Source organism: Microcebus murinus, chromosome 7 (genome assembly GCF_040939455.1).
Source record: "Microcebus murinus isolate Inina chromosome 7, M.murinus_Inina_mat1.0, whole genome shotgun sequence".
Classification (NCBI taxonomy): Eukaryota; Metazoa; Chordata; class Mammalia; order Primates; family Cheirogaleidae; genus Microcebus; species Microcebus murinus.
The window spans coordinates 68531362-68550612 of NC_134110.1; positions in this window are offsets into that span (position 1 = coordinate 68531362).

Sequence of the window (19251 nt, forward strand, 5' to 3'; positions counted from 1 at the left end):
CATATCAGACATTTTCTTTGAATCTAACCCTAAAGTGTAAAGCAATAACCTGAGCATAGTTATGAATATCTAAAAATGCTGGAGTGCCTTTCAAAGGGTTTCCTGCTTCACCATTCTGTTTCCTTTAGAAGGAACTAAAAAGGACTGAAGATATCAATTCAATAAATGTATTTTTTCCCAGGCATCAATTTCCTTGCAAGTAAATCTAGAAGTAGGAAAAATAATTTAGTTTAGGCATGAATATTTGCTGTAAGAACTTTAACCATGATGGAAAGTGAATGGAAAGGTTAAGTAGAAGACGTGCATCATTGCTGTAATTTGTAAACTGATGTGATAACCTCATGTTTAATATTTTATGGAGTAGAAGGTGAATGCTACAGGGAGAAATGTCACTTGGAGATAAGGGAAATCATATGCTAAGAATGTGTATAAATGTGACTGAGAATTAACTTGAGTGTTTCTTTATTAATTGATAGACTGGTGTTACATGACAATGAAATAATGAAGGTATCCTAGCAACCATATTTTCATAACAACTGTGGCCTGTCAGACTGTGATGACTGTCAACCACATTTTATTAATTCAAGCGGTGAGCAAAGATAATTTCAATTAATAAAGCCTCTCTGCAAACAAAATATAATGTAGATTTGATCATACCTAACTGGAAGTTTTCTATTTATAAAAAATAGTATACATAGGTGAATAAATCATTTTAAGTTTATAATACTCCAGTTCAGTCCAGAATAGTACTATAACATTCTACCATCTCTTTAGTTGGCATACAATCTGAGAAAAATCTAGAAAAAAAAAATCCACGAAGATCTATCACTATTGCAAATTCTTCTTTCAATATAAAATAGTGAAATAGGTATTTACATGTATGTTATTTCTATTTTTATAAGCTTTATATATTCTAATAATACCAAAACAAAAACATTATATGTCTTTGTTTTGATATTCTGAAAACTGGTTTATTCCCGTTTTTTAAAATGTTATTTTAAAAATTTTAATTGACAAAAACTGTATTTATTTAAACTACATAAATGATGATTTATTATGTGTATGCATTGTGAACTGATTATCACAAATTAACAAATCCACTACTACTCACAGTTATCATTTGTGTATGTGTGTGCATGTGTGTGTTCATGTGAGATAAGGACACTTAAAATCTACTTTCTTATCAATTTCAAGTAGACAAAACATTTTAAAATTATCTTCAATGAGATTCTTCTCTCCCACATCCTTAATTTATCAATATACAATTTCTTTAGTGAGTTAAAATAGAATCAAAGAGTACATATTAAGTACCTACTGCTTGTATAAATGAAAGATCAATATAACATGATTATAAAAAATACTTATACCCAATTTTGAAGTCCACTATTTTCTCAATTTTTGTCTCATCTGATTTAATATAAAAAGAATTTATCTGTCCTAGTCTGGTCAGGAAAAGAGAAACATCTGTCTACTTGAATTAAGTAGAAAGAGATTTGATACAGGGAACTATTAGAAGGGTTGGATTTATTAATCTACTCATGAATTGATGGGCACTTGGGTTAATCCCACATCTTTGTGACTGTGAATTTTGCTGCAACAAACATTCAAGTGCAAGTGTCTTTTTGATAAAACAGCATTTTTTCCTTTGGGTAAATACCCAGTAGTAAGATTGCCGGATCGAATAGTAGCTCTACTTTTAGTTTTCTGAGGAATCTTCATAGTATTTTTCATAGAGGTTGTGCTGGTTTGCAGTCACACCAACAGTGTATAAGTGTTCTTTTCTCTTTGCATTCACCCTGTATCTATTGTTTAGGGACTTTTTGATAAAAGCCATTCCCACTGGATTTAGGTGGTATCTTATTGTGGTTTGGATTTTCATTTCCCTAATAATTAGAGACGTTGAGCATTTTTTTTCATATGTTTATTGGCCATTAGTCTATTTTCTTTCAAAAATCTGTTCGTGTCTTTTGCCCACTTTTTAATGGGGTTGTTTGATTTTTTCTTGCTGATTTGCTGGAGTTCTTTGTAAACTCTGGTTATTAGCCCTTTATCAGATGTATAGCATGACTCAAACTGTATAAAAGCAATTCATATAATCAAAACATTTATACCCTGTAATATTCTGAAATAAAAAAAGCAGCCACAAAAGTGAAAGTTAACACAAGTTAACTATTAATAGACTTACTGCTAAGCAATAACAGCTCTCATAGTGCATTTCAAAATTTGGATGTTAGGTGCTCTTCCTGTATTCTGTTTCAAGAAAAAATTTACTTTTGGCTATTATGGAACAATAGATGAGTTGCATAAATGAAAAAATTAGAACTTCCCAAGACACTTGGTTGTAATGATGCAAACAAACCTATTTGGGGGCAGAGATGTGTCTACCTTATTTACAATTCTATTCCAGCTCTTAGTACCATGCTTTGTATATGTGAAGAACACAGAAATTATGTGCTTAATAATAAATACTATTATTTAATTTGTTACATTTAACTCACATATCATTTTAGAATTTATATTTCTTTTCTTAATATGACATCTTAATAAAGGAAGAAATTTCAAAACACAACCATTCTCAAATTCTTAATAATTGTTGAATCTGGCCATAAAAGTATATAGGGGTTCATTATCTTTTCTTTCTATTTTTGAGTATTTTAAAATTCTTTCTACATAAAATTTTCTTTTAAAATGTTATCTCAGGTGCTCTGACACTTGAATACTTAAAGATACTGAATTAATTACTCCATGACACATAGGTATTATGTCATTAAATATAAAATGTCCGATTTCAAATCAAAAGTGTAGTTTATTATATCTCAGACAAGAAGTAGTACAATTAATCGAGGTACTTGCCTAAACTGTCGACACAGTTTCGCCATCTTAACGGTAGCTTGTTTATGTCGCCAGCGAAGAAGGGGGGAGAGTAATTGGTGCTGAAATTGGGAATGGCATTTTCCACAGCTTGTTGAGAATTAAATATTTTTCCTCACAAGGAGTGGTCCAAAGCCTGGAAGAAGTGGTAGTCAGTTGGTGGAAGGTCTGGTGAATACAGTGGATGACAGAGAGTTTCCAAGTCAAGCCTCTGCAGTTTGAGCAGCTTTATTTGTGTCACATGTGGCTGAGTTTTGTCTTTCAAGAGGATCGGCCTGTTTCTATTGACCAATCTTGGCTGTTTAATCTCAAGCATCCTCATCATTTTGTCCAATTGGTTGCAGTAGACATTCACTGTCATCGATGGACCAAGTTTCATGAAGCTATAATGGATAATACCAGTGCTGGACCACTAGACACCATTAGCTTTTTCTGATGAATATTTGGTTTTGGACGGTGTTTCAGCACTTCGTCTTTATCTAACCATTGTGCCCAATACTTGCAATTGCCAAAAAGAATCCATTTATCATCACACATAACAATATGGTGTAAAAATGTTTCATCTTTATGTCATGACAGCAAAAAAAGGCAAGCTTTGAGATGACTTCTTTTCTGACACTTGTTTAATTCATGCAGTACACATCTATCCAGCTTCTTTACCTTGGCAATTTGTTTCAAATGGTTCAGTATTGTTGGAATAGTAGTATCAAACCTTGCTGCTAATTTATGCATAGATTGAGATGGATTTGCTTCCACTACAGCTGTCAGCTCACCATTATCTACCTTGGTCTCAGGTTATCCACATGGCTCATTTTCAAGATTAAAATCACCAGAACAGAATTTTTTAAACCATGGACATGTGGTTTACTCAATACGTAAATTTTTATCCCGCGCCCACCTTCCACACTTCCCTGTTCTTAGTTTCCACTGTGCTTTATACCACTTTATGACCATGTATACCCATCGTTTGGCTCCCTCTTATTACTGAGAATATGTGGGGTTTGTTTTTCTAGTCCTGAGATATGTTGCTTAGGATGATGTTATCCAGTTCCACCCAAGTTGATACAGATGACATTATTGCATTCCTTTTTATGGTTGAGTAGTTAGTACCCCATGGTGTGTGTGTGTGTGTGTGTGTGTGTATACATATACCACATTTTCTTTATCTACTCATCAATTGATGGATACTTATATTGAAAACTGTGCTTCAATAAACATTCTGGCAAGATATCTTTTTTTTAATGACTTCTTCTTTTCCTTTGGGTAGACACTCAGTCATGGGACTGCTAGATTGAATGGTAGAACTACTTTTAGTTCTTTGAATAATCTCCATACTGTTTTCCATAGAGGTTGTACTAATTTACATTTCCAACAGCAATATGTAACCATTCTCTATTCACCATATCTGTATTAACACTTATTGTTTTTTGATTTTTTACTAATGGCCATTCTGTTAAGGGTAAGGTGGTATCTCATTATGGTTTAAATTTCTGATGATTAGTGATGTTAAGCATTTTTCATACACCTGTTAATTATTTTTCTATCTTCTTTTGAAAAAACTGTGTTCATGTCTTTTACTCACTTTTTAATGGGGTTATTTGGTTTTTTTGTTTTTGTTTTTTTTTTTTTGCTGATTTGTTTGATTCTTTGGAGATTATGGATATTAGTCTTTTGTTGATGTATAGTTTGTGAACACTTTCTCCCATTCTGTAGGTTGTCTATTTACTCTGCTGATTATTTGCCTTGCCGTGAAGAAACTTTTTAATTTAATTAAGTCCCATTTATTTACACTTGTTGTTGGATTTGCCTTTGGGGTCTTACTCATAAATTATTTGCCTAGGCCAATGTCCAGAAGAGTTTCTTTATGTTATCTTCTAGAATTTTATAGTTTCAGACCTTATATTTAAGTCTTTAATTCATCTTGAGTTAATTTTTGTATGTGGCGTGAGATAGGGATCTTGCTTGATTCTTCTGCATGAAGCTACCCAATTATTCCAGCACCATTTATTGAATAGGGTGTATCTCTCCCAGTGTATATTTTGTTTACTTTATCAAAAATCAGTTGGTTGTAACTATATGATTTTATTTCTGGATTCTCGATTCTGTTTCATTGTTCTATGTCTCTACTGTGGTGTTTTGGTTACTACAGCTTGTAGTATAATTTGAAGTCAGGTATTGTGATACCTCCTGATTTGTTCTTTTCACTTAAGATTACTTTGGCTACTCAGGCCCTTTTTTGATTTCATATGAAGTTTAGGATTAATTTTTTTTTAGATATATGAAATATGATGTTGTTATATTAATAGGAATTGTGTTGAATCTAAACATCACTTTGGGTCATATGGACATTTTAACAATATTAATTCTTCCAGTCCATAAGCATGGGGTGTTTTTCCATTTGTTTGTATCATCTGCAATTTCTTTCATCAGTGTTTTGTAGCTGTCCTTGTAGAGATCTTTCACCTCCTTGATTAAGTATATTCCAGGTATTTTATTTTTCTTTGTAGCCATTGTGAATGGTATTGAGTTCTTGATTTGACTTTCACCTTGGCTCTTATTAGTATATAGAAATACTACTGGGTTGTATATATTGATTTGGTAACCTGAGATCTTGCTGAATTTATTTATCAGTTCTAGGAGTCTATTATTGTCAACAAATTGGGGTAGTTTGATCTTCTTTTTTCCTTTATTTCTTTCTCCTGCCTGATTACTCTGGCTAGGACTTCCAGTACCATGTTGAATAGAAGTGATGATAGTGGGCACCCTTGTCTTAATACAGTTCATAGATAGAATGCTTTCAACTTTTCCCCATTCAGTATAATGTTGGCTGTGGGTTTGTCATACACAGCTTCTATTATATTGAAGTATGTTCCTTCCATGCCTAGTTTGTTGAGAGTTTTTATCATGAAGAGGTGCTGGATTTTATTAAATGCTTTTTGCCCCATCTATTGAGATGATCACATATGGTCTTTGTTTTTACTTCTGTTTATGTGGTGAATCACATTTATTGATTTCTTGCATCTGTGGGATGAAACCCTCTTGATCATGGTGGATGATCTCTTTGATGTGCTCTTGATACTTTAAAACCAGTAAAAGTAGGAAATATATATATTCAAGCTTTAAAATTTATAGTGGCATAAAAATTGTATTACTATATTTCTTTGATTCCACATTCATTAACTAGGAAGATCATACAAAAAGAACTTTGAACAAAACAAAGAAATGTAGGCCAGGTGTGGTGGCTCACACCTGTAATCCTAGCACTCTGGGAGACCGAGGCTGGAGGATCGCTCAAGGTAAGGAGTTTGAAACCACCCTGAGTAAGAGCGAGACCCCGTCTCTACTAAAAATAGAAACAAATAGATTGGCCAACTAAAACTATATAGAAAAAATTAGCCAGACATGGTGCACATGCCTGTAGTCCCAGCTACTCAGGAAGCCGAGGCAGAAGGATTGCTTGAGCCTAGGAGTTTGAGGTTGCTGTGAGCTTGGTTGACGCCATGGTACTCTAGCCCAGGCAAAAGAGTGAGACACTGTCTCAAAACAAACAAACAAAAAAACCCCCAAATAACAGTAAATGAAAGTGATTAACATGTGCATCTATGTATGACATTAAGATGGGAAAATCATTTCTCCAATTAGACTTGCGATAGGAAAATTTTTCATTTTTATTTTTTCCCATTTTTAAAGTACTTTTGGGCTTTAGTTTTTAATTTTGAGTTTTTGATAGTGCAATTATTGTAAGATTCTTTATATTCATTCTGAATTCTTTTATTCTTTTGTTTGGTAAGACTAGAATCATTCAAGGTACTTTTTTATTGTTTGAAAAAAATCTGAAAAAATTAAGATAGTGTATGGCAGCAGTTTAAATACATTTTTTTGGAATGCAAATAAGAAATGTTTTTAAATTTATTACTGAAATTTGAAATTTATTATTTAGATATTTAATGATGAGCTCCTGATTCAAAACATAGGCCTGCATGTATAAACTATATTCACAAATAATTTTTATAAATATCACTAATCCATATATTAATCTTTCTCTCCTAATATTTCTAGAGTGGCTCAGGAAATGAATACCATGTGATACATAATTTATGTTGCATTCTTTCACCTATTCAGCATGATTGTGGAGTGCTTCTGAGCAGAATAAATATTCAGGATATTCAGGATAGAGGTGACAGAACAGAGCAGAGGAAAAGAAGAAGTTGGAGTGGTCCATAGCCTGTGTGAATAATCCCTAGGTCTTTATAAGCTGTTTGAAAAATAAATAGGACAAAACTGTTTTGATTATTACAAAGTAAAATTAAACATTTTAAAAATTAGCATCACAGCTTCTCCTGAGAGGAAATTCAGTGGTGCTTTTTATCTAATAACAGCAAAATGACTATTTAGCAAATAGACACAGAATATCTCCCAAATGGAAAACAAATGCCCAGCAATAAAGTCCACCTGTTTCTTACAACTGACTTGGGTTAGTACTATCTTGCCAGTCCACAGAGACCTTCCATCCATTGCACCACCACTTTCCTGCTATCCCTCTCTGCCATGCTTAAATTACAAGGTCTAAGGACCAGAGCCTCTCTTCTGCAAACACTCTTCACCTTGTCTCCTCTTATTTTTTAGTACTCTTCTGGCAAAACTACAACCTTGATCATAATTGTCTTTCCCCCATTCCATGCCTGGACCCAGGTGGCTGAAAGTTACTGGAGAAAAATCTCACATCTACCAGGATTGGTCTCACTCTGGAAGAATGAGTGACAGTATTATCAAGAAGTACTAAGGCACCTCCAATATTCCACAGTAAATATTTTTTATCACTCTTCCATACAACTTTTCCTCATTTTCTCCTTCCCCAAACATCTGTGATAAACTCAGCTGATGACTTCACACTTCCTTAGTAAAAGATACAACCAAATGAGAATTATCTCATCTTGCACCCACAAAATTTATTTATTTTTTTTTATGGTTTGTTTTTGTCTCTTGCACCTGGCACACTTTTGAATGAATTCATTGAGCTAAATTAAATTTTAAAACTGATATTATAATAGAACCATCCCAGCTCCTATTTAAGGCCAGCCAGCACTCACCTACCTAAAGACTTTGTTTTTGCTCTTTTACCCTCCATTTCCTGCATCATCAGTTTTTCCCTCTAAAATGGACCATTCCTATTAGCCTGCCAGAGTATTTCCCTTGCCAAAAATAAAGGACTGAGAGGATAAGGAAAAGAAAAAATTAATGAAATTGTCCCTTGGCTTCTTGAACTCTTCCAGCCACTATTCTTTTTTTCTGTACAACTTCACAACAAAACTCCTTAAAAGAGTTGTTGATGTTAAGTGTGTCTATTTTCTCACTTCCATTCTGCCTTCAGCTTACTCAAAGCTAGCAACTATGCCTATCCTTGCACTGAAAAAGCACTAATTTCTGTCAATCAGGATTTCCATTAGATATGGTCATGTTAAATAATTAAATTCTAGTATAGATATTATTTTAATATATGTAGATACATGTAAAACCTAGGTACTATTTTAATATCTGTGGGTAAGGAAACTGAGGCTTAGGGTGCTTGCTCAAGGTTACACACCTCATGAATGACAGATCCAGAATTCCAACCCAGGCATTCTGACTCCAACTTCTGTGTTCTTAACTACGCTAGTATAAATATCTCCTTTGGAAAACTTTCTTCCTCCACACACATACACTAGGTTGGGAGTACCTATTGTAGTTTGCCATATAACTCAGTATGTCTCCTTAACTGTATTTACATCATAGTTGTACTCATATAGTTTTTGACATTTTAACAACATCTGCTTTTTCTACTAATCTATAAGCTCCTCAGGCAGAAGGAGGTATTGTCTTTCATTTGGTTATTGTTTTATCCCTCTAGTGTGAAACAGATTTTGAAATAATAAATGGGTAGATGAATGGATCAAAATGAATTTAAATGCTCTTCCTGAGGCAAATTTTAATACAAATTATGTATTTGCAATATGTCCCAATATTATAGTCCAGCCAGAGTTTTGACAGATGGGTAAATACCCATGTACTCAGCCCACTATTCAGAATTAGAACATTTCCATCACCTCAGTAATTCCTTCATGCTTCTTTCTAATCAATACTCTTCACCCTGCAACCACTGGTCTGATGTATTTCACCATCACTTACTTCTTCCTTTTTAGAAATTCATGGGATTATCCAGGCATTTTCCCCTTAACATTTTGTCTGTGGCATTTATCCATGTTGTTTTAAGTATCAATAGTTTGATGTATTTTATTTCTGAATATAGTATGAGAAATTTGCATTTTGTTTATGTCTTCATCAGCTGATGAATATTTGGTTATTTCCAGTTTTGACTGTTATGAATAAATCTGATATGAACATAGCAATATTTCTGTGCACATACAACTTCATTTCTCCTGGGTTAATGCCTAGTAATAGAATTGCTGAGATACAGACTTTGTAAATTTAACTTTTTAAGAAACTATCAAACTTTTCCTGTGACATGTGATCCATATGGTTGGTTGGTCCACGTTTTCAGCAGTATTTTGCCAGTCTTTTTGATTTTAGCCATTCTAAGTGGATATATAGTGGTATCTCACTATGATTTTTAATTTGGATTTCTCTAATGATTAATAGCTTTTCCTTACTTATTGGTTTTTGTGAAGTATCTTCTCAAATCTTTAAAAGTAATGATACTTCATGAGATCACCTATGAATTTGTGATGAGGACAAAGGTTCCAGGACAGATCCCTGGACCATTTCAATATTAAGAGTAAAACATAGCATCTATAGACAAATCTATATGTTTAATTAGAATTTTAGATGTTTTTATAATCTGAAACATCTGTGAAGTCTTTTTAATTATATTTCTTTACTGTTTTATATGAATCTATAAGATCTTTGTAAAAGTAAACTCAGATGGATATAGTGTTTTTCTTTATGATCTTTGATACTCAATAGAATGTTTGTGGATTTCTCTGATAATCTAACTTCACCTTGCCTCACTCCTGACAAACTGTGGTTCTTTCCTCAGAAATATTATGCCCACTGTTAAATATGTAAAGCATTTCTAAAGTATAAACCCAAGAAAATGTTTAACCAAAGGTAAAATTTGTAACTACTAAGAAAAGATGTTTTTCATTTTTATCCCCTTCACCTAAGTTGGTAATATTAAGAAATTATAAGCATTAATTTATAAAATACCACATGACAAAATTATACTATTCAAAACTATAGGCAATTAATAGTTTGTATGATATTACTGAATTAAAAACACAACTGTTTAGAGATTAGCTTTCAAGAATTCTTAGGCTGTTGGAACAATTTCTTATTTAAAAGTACCAAAGCTAAACCATAATGTTTTTTTTGATAAAGAAATAACCAAGAGCAATGAACAAAGTTAGCCAAAAGGGGTGAATCTTTCTTTTATCAGTTCAAATGATAGTATACGAGAAAGACCTACAATGTCTTGTAACAACTAAAGTAGTGCTTCGTGATCTTTTTAGAACATGGTTCACATAGGAAATAATCCACACATAAGATATATGAAGACCATTGGGGGTACTTAGCACCTTACTAAGTGTTAGGCATTATCTTAAGGGCTGTATGGAAATTAACTCACTTAATCCTCTTGACAGCCACAAGGGCTGTATGGATTTTATTTACATGGGATACAAAAAATTGTCATTTTTCCAAGGTCACAAAACTAGTTGGTGATGAAACTTCATACACAACTCTATTACTCCAAAGGTTTTCTCTGAACCATTAATTGTAACTATTTTTTGAGAGAATAATTATACTAACATTTTATTTGTTAGATATATAGTTGTAGAGAGAACACCTCTCCTGGGTCAAAATTAAAATCTACCTGGACTTCACAATTGTAGTCTTTTAGGAATAGAAAGATGAATCACCACAATGGAAAATGAGGCAGGAGGAGAAGAATATGATAAGAAAATACCACCAGTGTTATGCTCATTCTATCCATGAACATTGGATGCCTCCCATGTGTTAGAAACTACAGTGGCCAATACAACATGGTCACCAATCACAAGGAGCTTACAGTTTAGCCCTTGAAGTTATATAATACAAACCATTATAGTTTAACAATATGGGAGATTATTCATTTTGGCTTTCTAGTGAGGTTACAAAATAATAGATAAAGGAAGAAGATATGAAAACCTGTGCAATGCCAAATACAAATGCAGTGCATTGGAGGGTGCTCCAGAATTCTTTATTAAACAAATATTTTTGCACCTACTGTATGTCATTCATTCCACTAAGCTGTAGACATAATTCTTTCATGTAACAAGGGAAATAAAATAGTGACACTCTTAAAGGAAGAAATAAGCATTCATGCACAGGAAGAATTCTGTAACATGTCAATCAATCAATACAAAAATGACTAATTTGCCCTTTATATCATCAGAGTCACTGAATATTGTTGCTTAATTCTTTTGCAAATGCTGAGTTACCATAAAGTGGTAGTATAACATCATATAGTCCATCTATCCAAATAGATTGCTTGAATTTTTTTTCTGTTTTAAGTGGTTCTCAGTCAACTAATCTAAGGATGGCCTATCTTTAACACAATATTTACCAAAAAGACAAAGAATCTGTAGTCAAAGAAATAGTAGCAACAATTACTACTATTTCTTGAGGTATTTATTCTGTGCAGATAATTATACTAAATATTTTGTACACTGTGTATGCTTATAGAATAAACTTGTAAAAATTTGACTCATCTCTATGTATGGTCTATGCCTTGAAAAATTTTAGATGGACAAAACTCTGTTTTGAAAATATTTGCTATATTTTAGCTGGAACTTAGTGGGTTAACCCCAAGCCATCTGGAACATTCAGCTGTTCAGAATAACTCATTTTTAGGGAGTTCTGTATAGTTGAAGACTTACTGTATGTGTTTTCACATAATGTGAATAGAAATGTGACTATTTGTAACACTTAAACACTCACAATTTTCATAAATGAAAGAAAGTTGAGTATGAGATTCATCATGACTCAGTTTTTTTCTTCCCCCTTAGAATGGTGCTTGCATCTTTTAGGGAGCTTTTGAATAGGCACTGCTGCAAAATGCAATAGGTGACAGCTAAACATACTCTTCAGCATTTGCAGAAGATGAATCATGTTCTGTCTCAGTCATTTGGTTTTTCAAGATCTCAGTTAAAGAAGAGATGCAAAAACTCTCTTGCACGTGACTCTTTCATCAGTCATCAAACTTGTGGCTTTTAGAACACATTGGTTTTCAGAAGCTTTTCATGAAGCACCTTGAAACAGTTTGCCATGGAAATGGAAAAAAGGAAGGCAGATGCCTTTTAGTTAACATATCACAGGATGGGCCCTGTGCCCAAACTTGAGAATTCAGAATTCTCATTGACATGAAAAGAAGTTTTCTTTTTTTCATAAAGCTGCTGGATTAGTCCCTAGTTTTGAATAAAATTTTCACTCTTGTTCTTACTCTCTCTCATTTTTTTGCACTTTTGTTTTGTCGGCATTTTCCTTATAAAATCTGGATATTTCTTTTCATGTTGAATAATTATGCCTCTCTGTATGTTTCCAGAAAGGTTAGATCTAATGGGTTCCTAAGAAAACATACGCAATAGCAACTTTCTTATCAGACGTAAAGTGGTAGAAGACAGAGTTAGGACTGTCTTTCATCAAGGCAATATTTATAGCTAAGCAAGTCAACATTTCAGCTCTGCAAATCCTAAATTTGTTGCCAGACAGTATCTGGAGATTGTTTTGTGTGTTTTGATTAAATACAGATTCCTTGAACTTTTTTCTAACAAAACCAGAATCCTATGTTAGTTTTTGTTCTTTGTTTTTCCTAGTTAGGACTTGTGATAAATGAGGTGTCTAATTAATGACTCACATCACGGAGTGTAAAGAGTCTCTGTCTTCATGATTGTAGTCACTTAAATTAACTTTTTCTGAAGTTTGTAGTTGAAAATTCTGTAATGATATTTGAAAAAAAATCATTTGCATTTATTAAAAAAAAACTTTTCCTGGTAGAAACAAAAGTAGGAAAAATAAAAGCTATATTTTTTTTTGTAGTTAGTAAATTGTCTCCAAAATCTTGCTTCTTTGTGTGTACGTTGGAAAGGACATTTTTTGGTATATTTGACAAACATTAGTTGAATATATTCTATGTTCCAGACACTATGGTAGATGCTAGAAATACAAATAGAATAATCACTCTGGGAACTTTATGGTGAAATCAAAGAAATAGAGAAATAATGAAGACCGTGAAGTAAGATACATTCTAAGTTACAGGATTTCATAGGGTGCACAAAGAGGTCTTCAAATAAAATTGAGGTGTGAAGAGTGGCTTCCTAGGGATCTTTTTTTAAAGAAGAAGAAATAAAAAAAATCTGGAGAATTTATCTGATAAAACTACAGTCCAGTATTACAAAATAAGACTTATTAGAGGCTGAGCACGATGGCTCATGCCTGTAATCCTAGCACTCTGGGAGGCTAAGGCAGGAAGATCACTTGAGGTCAAGAGTTAGAGACTAGCCCGAGCAAGAGTGAGACCCCATCTATACAAAAAATAGAAAAAATTAGCCTGGTGTGGTGGTACATGCCTGTAGTCCCAGCTAATCAGGAAGCTGAGGCAGGAGGATTGCTTGGACCCAGGAGTTTGAGGTTGCAGTGAGCTATGAAGATGCCACTGTACTCTAGATGGGACATTAGAGTGAGACTCTGTCCAAAAAAAAAAAAAAAAAAAAAAAAAAGAGTTATTAAAGGTCCCCAGACCTGAAACACCTCAAATGCATACATTTTTAGGCCTATGGAGAACTTCACTTGGATCTCTGTGCCAGAGTGGGAAACATTGCAAAATAGAATTCTTGACATGGACGAGAGCATTCCCAATGTGAAATATAAGAATGATAGAACTGTTTTCACATGGTAGCCATAGCCAAGAAGAATGTTCCTGAGCTCACATAGAACAGTCCCAAGGATACACAAAAAGATGCTGAGAGAGGTTTTTAGAAGGGATAGAAATATGCAGGTATGGACACGGGTTGATAAAACACAATTGATTACTAAGAGTGTTACCCCATTTATCCGTACAAGCTGTTACGGCCTGAAAGAAGACCATAACAGTCAAAAAGCTCTCACATTAAGTGAGAGCAAGAAGTAGTGGGGATGGACAGTTAACTGGAGAACAAATTATAGTTGGCTGGATGTGCCATTCCAAGAATTGTTAATGTTGTCTATCAGACTTGATAATTTGCTTTGAACAGTTTTGAATTTTTAAAAGAACATCAAGGCAGAAGTGCAGAGAATGAATAAGTTGGAGAAGAAGGCAAATTTGAGGGTAAGACTCTGAAAAGATAGAAGAATAGAAGGAAAAGCCTATAGGAGAGATGACAAGCCTCAAAGTAAGACAGCAGCTGTGGCAATAAAAAGAAAGAATGAAATAAAATTTGTTTGGAGTATGAAGTGAACGGACATGAATTGATTGAATATGTTTAGCAGGAGGGATTTTAGTGGAGGTGAATTATAAAAAGAAGTGTCCATGGTTTCCAGATTTCTGGCTTGGGTACGGGGTGGGTGGCCATGCCAGTCACTGAAACAATGATTACAGAAAAAGGAAAACATTTGGATGAAAAGGATGAGATCAGTTAGCACTTGTGCTTCAGATATAGACAGGTTTATAATGTTGGTTTAGACTTCAGAGTATAAATTGGAGTTGGAAAGTTAGACTCACCATTTCTATCCTCTTGTGTTTTGCATAGATAGTACATGTAAATAGCAATGCTATTAATGATACCGATTTTGGATCCCTGGCCAAATAGCTTAATTTTTAAGAGAAAATGTTCATGGGAAGATGAACCATGGAAAACTAGTTCTATATGGACTAGTTATTTTTCTTGAACACCATGAATTTAAATATGTAACAGATTTGGGAACACATTATTTAAAGTGAAATTACTTACAATGTGATCCAGTTGTTTGAGTCAAAAATATTTATGTCCCATCTCATTTGACATAACATTACTATAACCTAAGAGACACTTACTCCTAAGAATTCTAGCATTGATCAGCTTGGTGCCGTCTGGTGCAGAATTTCTTTGGAATTAGGTTTTAAGAAGTTAAACATACTTAGCTCTAAGACGACATGTTAACCAGAAAAGTATGGTGGTTAAAAGCAATGTTAGATCTCAGATCTGATTGCTATATAACCTTTGTCAATCTACTTGTATTTCTGGGAACTTAACTTCATTATCTGTACAAGGAAAGTGATGATAGTATCTAATGCAGGATGATGTGTAAGAGACCAATTATGAAACAAGCAAAGCATAGTACCTAGCATATTAATAATCCGATAAAGTTATCTTATTAGTATACACACTTATAGAGTAAGAATAATAAAAATACTTTAAGAATAAAGGTTAAAATGGGAACATGTAAAGAACAATTTAAATGTTTACTAATAGAGAACAAACCTCCTAAAGTCAGAAACTGTGACTTACTCTTTTTGTTTCTGTATTATCTGAGTATATGCAACATTTTAAAAAAATTAAAAATGTCAGTCAAAATATGAGAAGTATAATATTTAAGGTAAATTTAAAATAATGTAAAGGTATAAAAATAGTATAAATTTGGCATCAATTATACTTAATAAAACACTCTAAGATTCAAGAAGAAAATATGACAAGAATAAGAAAATAAAAAACTAGCTAAAATATTCTGAGTGAGATTAAGTGAAGAAAAATTTAAATAAACTTAAGAAAAACTGTGAGATTAAAGGTGATAGATTAAGAAAATAAAATTTAAAGTTTGAGTTTAACTATATATGAAAATGATGTTCTGAAATGTACAAATTTAAAGAATACTAGTGAAGTAAAAATGCTAGTTTTCCAGATTTTGTCATCTTTTACTTTGTAGTTTCCAAAGAACATTCTTCTAGCAGAAAGCTAGGAAGTAGAGTGATATAAAGGCTAGGAAGTAGTGTGACATAAGAGTTTTGCTTTGGTCTCAGGCCTCTGGAGGCCCCTGGGGACCTCTGAGAACGCATCCAGAAGTGTGGGCTTCCCTTCCTGGCTACCACAGGGAAGCCACACCTCTATAGTGACAATCTTAGCACCCTGGAGCAAACAGATCTGGGTTGGAATAAAAAGGCAAGAGCTCTGGAAAGTTACTTTAACCTCTTTAATATCATTTTTCTCATGCATAAAAAAGAATGGTAACCTAGATTAAGTGGATAGATTTTCAGAAAGATAGAAATTACCAAAAGTCAAGAAGAAACAATCATAACAGATTAATAACAACAAAACATATTAAGTTAGCAACCAACAACTTCTCACAAAGAAAAGCCCAGAACAGATGGCTCCACTGATGAATTCTACCTAATAGTCAAAGAAAAATTAACACCAATCTTTACAACTCTTCAAAAAAAAAAAAAAAAAAGAGAGAGAGAGAGAAAATGAGGGAACTCTTCCCAACTTATTTTCAAAACCAAAGACATCACAAGAAAAGAATGCTACAGACCAATATCCCTTATACATATAGACATAAAAAATATCAGTAAAATACAAGTACACTGAATCCAGTGATATATAAAGAGATTTATATGCCACAACCAAGTGGGATTTGTCCCAGAAATACAAAGTTGGAAAATTTAGAGAGAAAGAAATTTCTTAGAGAGAAAGAAATTAAAGGCAACCAGATTGGAAGGGAAGAAAAAAATGATCTCTATTTGCAGATGACATAATCTTGTATGGAGAAAATGCCAAGGAATTCTTACAAAAAAAATTCTAAAACTATCAGAGCTAATAAGTCAGTTCAGCAAGGTTAAAAAGTAAAGATCAATATACAAAAAGCATCTCAATTCTATATACTGGCAATGAAACAATTTTGCTTAAAAACAAATTCCATTTACAATTACATCAAAAAGAACAAAATACTTAGGAATAAATATAACAAAGAAGTGTAAGACTTATACACTCTCAAGAAAGCAAAAAGCAACCCACACATGGGAGACAATAATTACAAATAATATATATGATAGGAGACTAGTATCTAGAATATATAAAGGGCTATTATAAATCAATAATGAGAAGACAAATAACCCAATTTAAAAATGACTAAGATATTTGAATAGACACTTCATCAAAGAAGATATACAAATGGCCAATAAGTACAAGAAAAGATGCTCAACACTATTAATCATTAGGGAAATGGAAATAAAAACCATAATGAAATGCCATTTCATACCGAATAAGAAGGCTATTATCAAAATATCAGTAAGTAAGAAGTGTTGGTGAGTATGTAGGGAAACCCTCATGTACTGCCAGTAGGAATGTAAAATAACACAGCTGCTTAGGAAAACAGTTTGGCAATTCCTTAAAAATCTAAAAATAGAGTTACCAGATGACCCAGAAATTCCATTCCTAAGTTTACACTCAAGAGAACTGAAAATGTATATCCACATAAGAACCTGGACATAAATGTTCATAGCAGCTTATACATAATAGCCAAAGTGTGGAAAACACCACAAATGTCCATGAACAGATGATTAGAGAAACAAAATGTGATATATCAGTACAATGGAACATTATTCAGCCTTTAAAGGGAGTGAAGTACTAATTTATGATTGAAAACATTCTGCTAGGTGAAAGGAGCTAGACACAAAAGACCATATCTCATATGGTCTGATGCATATGAAACATCCAGAATATGCAACTCCATAGAAATAGAAAGTAAACTGGTGATTGACAAGGGCTGGGTTTGGGGCAGGAGAAAGTCAGGTGACTGTTAACAGGCACAGGGTTTCTTTCAGGGGCGATGAAAATGTTTGGAATTTGATAGTAGCAATTGTTGCACAGCCTTAGACGTATATTGAAATCCACTGAATTGTATACTTTAAAATGTTGACTTTTATAGCATATGAGTTATATCTCAATAAATAAAACAAAATATTGCATGTAAATATCTTAAAATAGCATTTGGTTCCAGATATTATGGAATCAATAAAGCTTAAATCCTCACTTGCATAGGCCCAGCCAAGGGCTAAGGAGGAAACTCTGTTCACATGCATGGCTGCGTGTTTTGTAAAGGTTGCAAAAGTAAGATATTTTAACTGCAATTGGCTAAGACTATTGTCCTTTCCCACTCTAATTTCTCCTCCAGCTCCTTCTCCTTGTGATAAGTGGTATGGGTGAAGCTGCAGGGATTTTGGAGAAGCAGCCAGAGGAAGTTAAAGTGGTACATTTTATTGCTTTGTCTAGGGGCCACAATTGCCCTGAGACCCACAAAAGAAACTTAATGTCACACTAACTCCAAGGTAAGAAGCTTCTAGTTGTCCTGGTATATGCATGGCCCTCCAGCAACACTCCTGTTGTAACTGCCTGATTCACCCTGTGTCATGATCAAATGGTGTCATAGGGCCAGAAAGTAACTGCAAAACAGATATATCCTGTCATTTTTGCCACCAAGAAGGGAGGGAGTAATGAAGGAGAACAAAATACATAGGAGCTATCTGTAAAATATTCTTAAAATCTTATAGCCAAGGGCCGGGCGCGGTGGCTCACGCCTGTAATCCTAGCACTCTGGGAGGCAGTAGTGGGAGGATTACCCAAGCTCAGGAGTTTGAAAGCAGCCTGAGCAAGAGCAAGACCCCGTCTCTACTATAAATAGAAAGAAATTAATTGCCCAACGAATATATATAGAAAAAATTAGCCAGGCATGGTGGCACATGCCTCTAGTCCCAGCTACTCAGGAGGCTGAGGCAGTAGGATTGCTTGAGCCCAGGAGTTTGAGGTTGCTGTGAGCTAGGCTGACGCCATGGCACTCACTCTAGCCTGGGCAACAAAGCGAGACTCTGTCTCCAAAAAAAAATCTTATAGCCAAATATGAAAGAGAATTTATAGAGGTTTTTCCCATAAAAATTTGTGGTATGTTACTATAGTGATTTTGAACCTAAAAGAAAATTTTCTAAATTGTCAGTAATATAAAAACAATAACAACAAATTTCAATCAACCATGCTATAAAAACAAAACAGAATCATCTTTCTATTCTCTCTGCAGAAAATGATATCACATTGTTCTATGAAGAGACACTCAGAGAATTCAACCAAAAGAAAGAGAAGTATTATAGAGGTATGCTGGGCAGTTAATTAATAAAATATTATGCTCTTTTTTTTCTAAATTTTGTGGTGTTTGTGACAACCTCCTAAAAATTTTAATTTGTCGTGATTTTTCTCATGCAAAATAAAAATTGACTTTAGTTATTAATTTTATAATCTTTTCTCTTAAAAAGATTCCCCCAAATGGTATAACTTTAGGCCCCACAATACCTGGATTGGTTCCCATGCAACATTCAGCACTTATTAAGTATTATACTAGGAGAAGAGA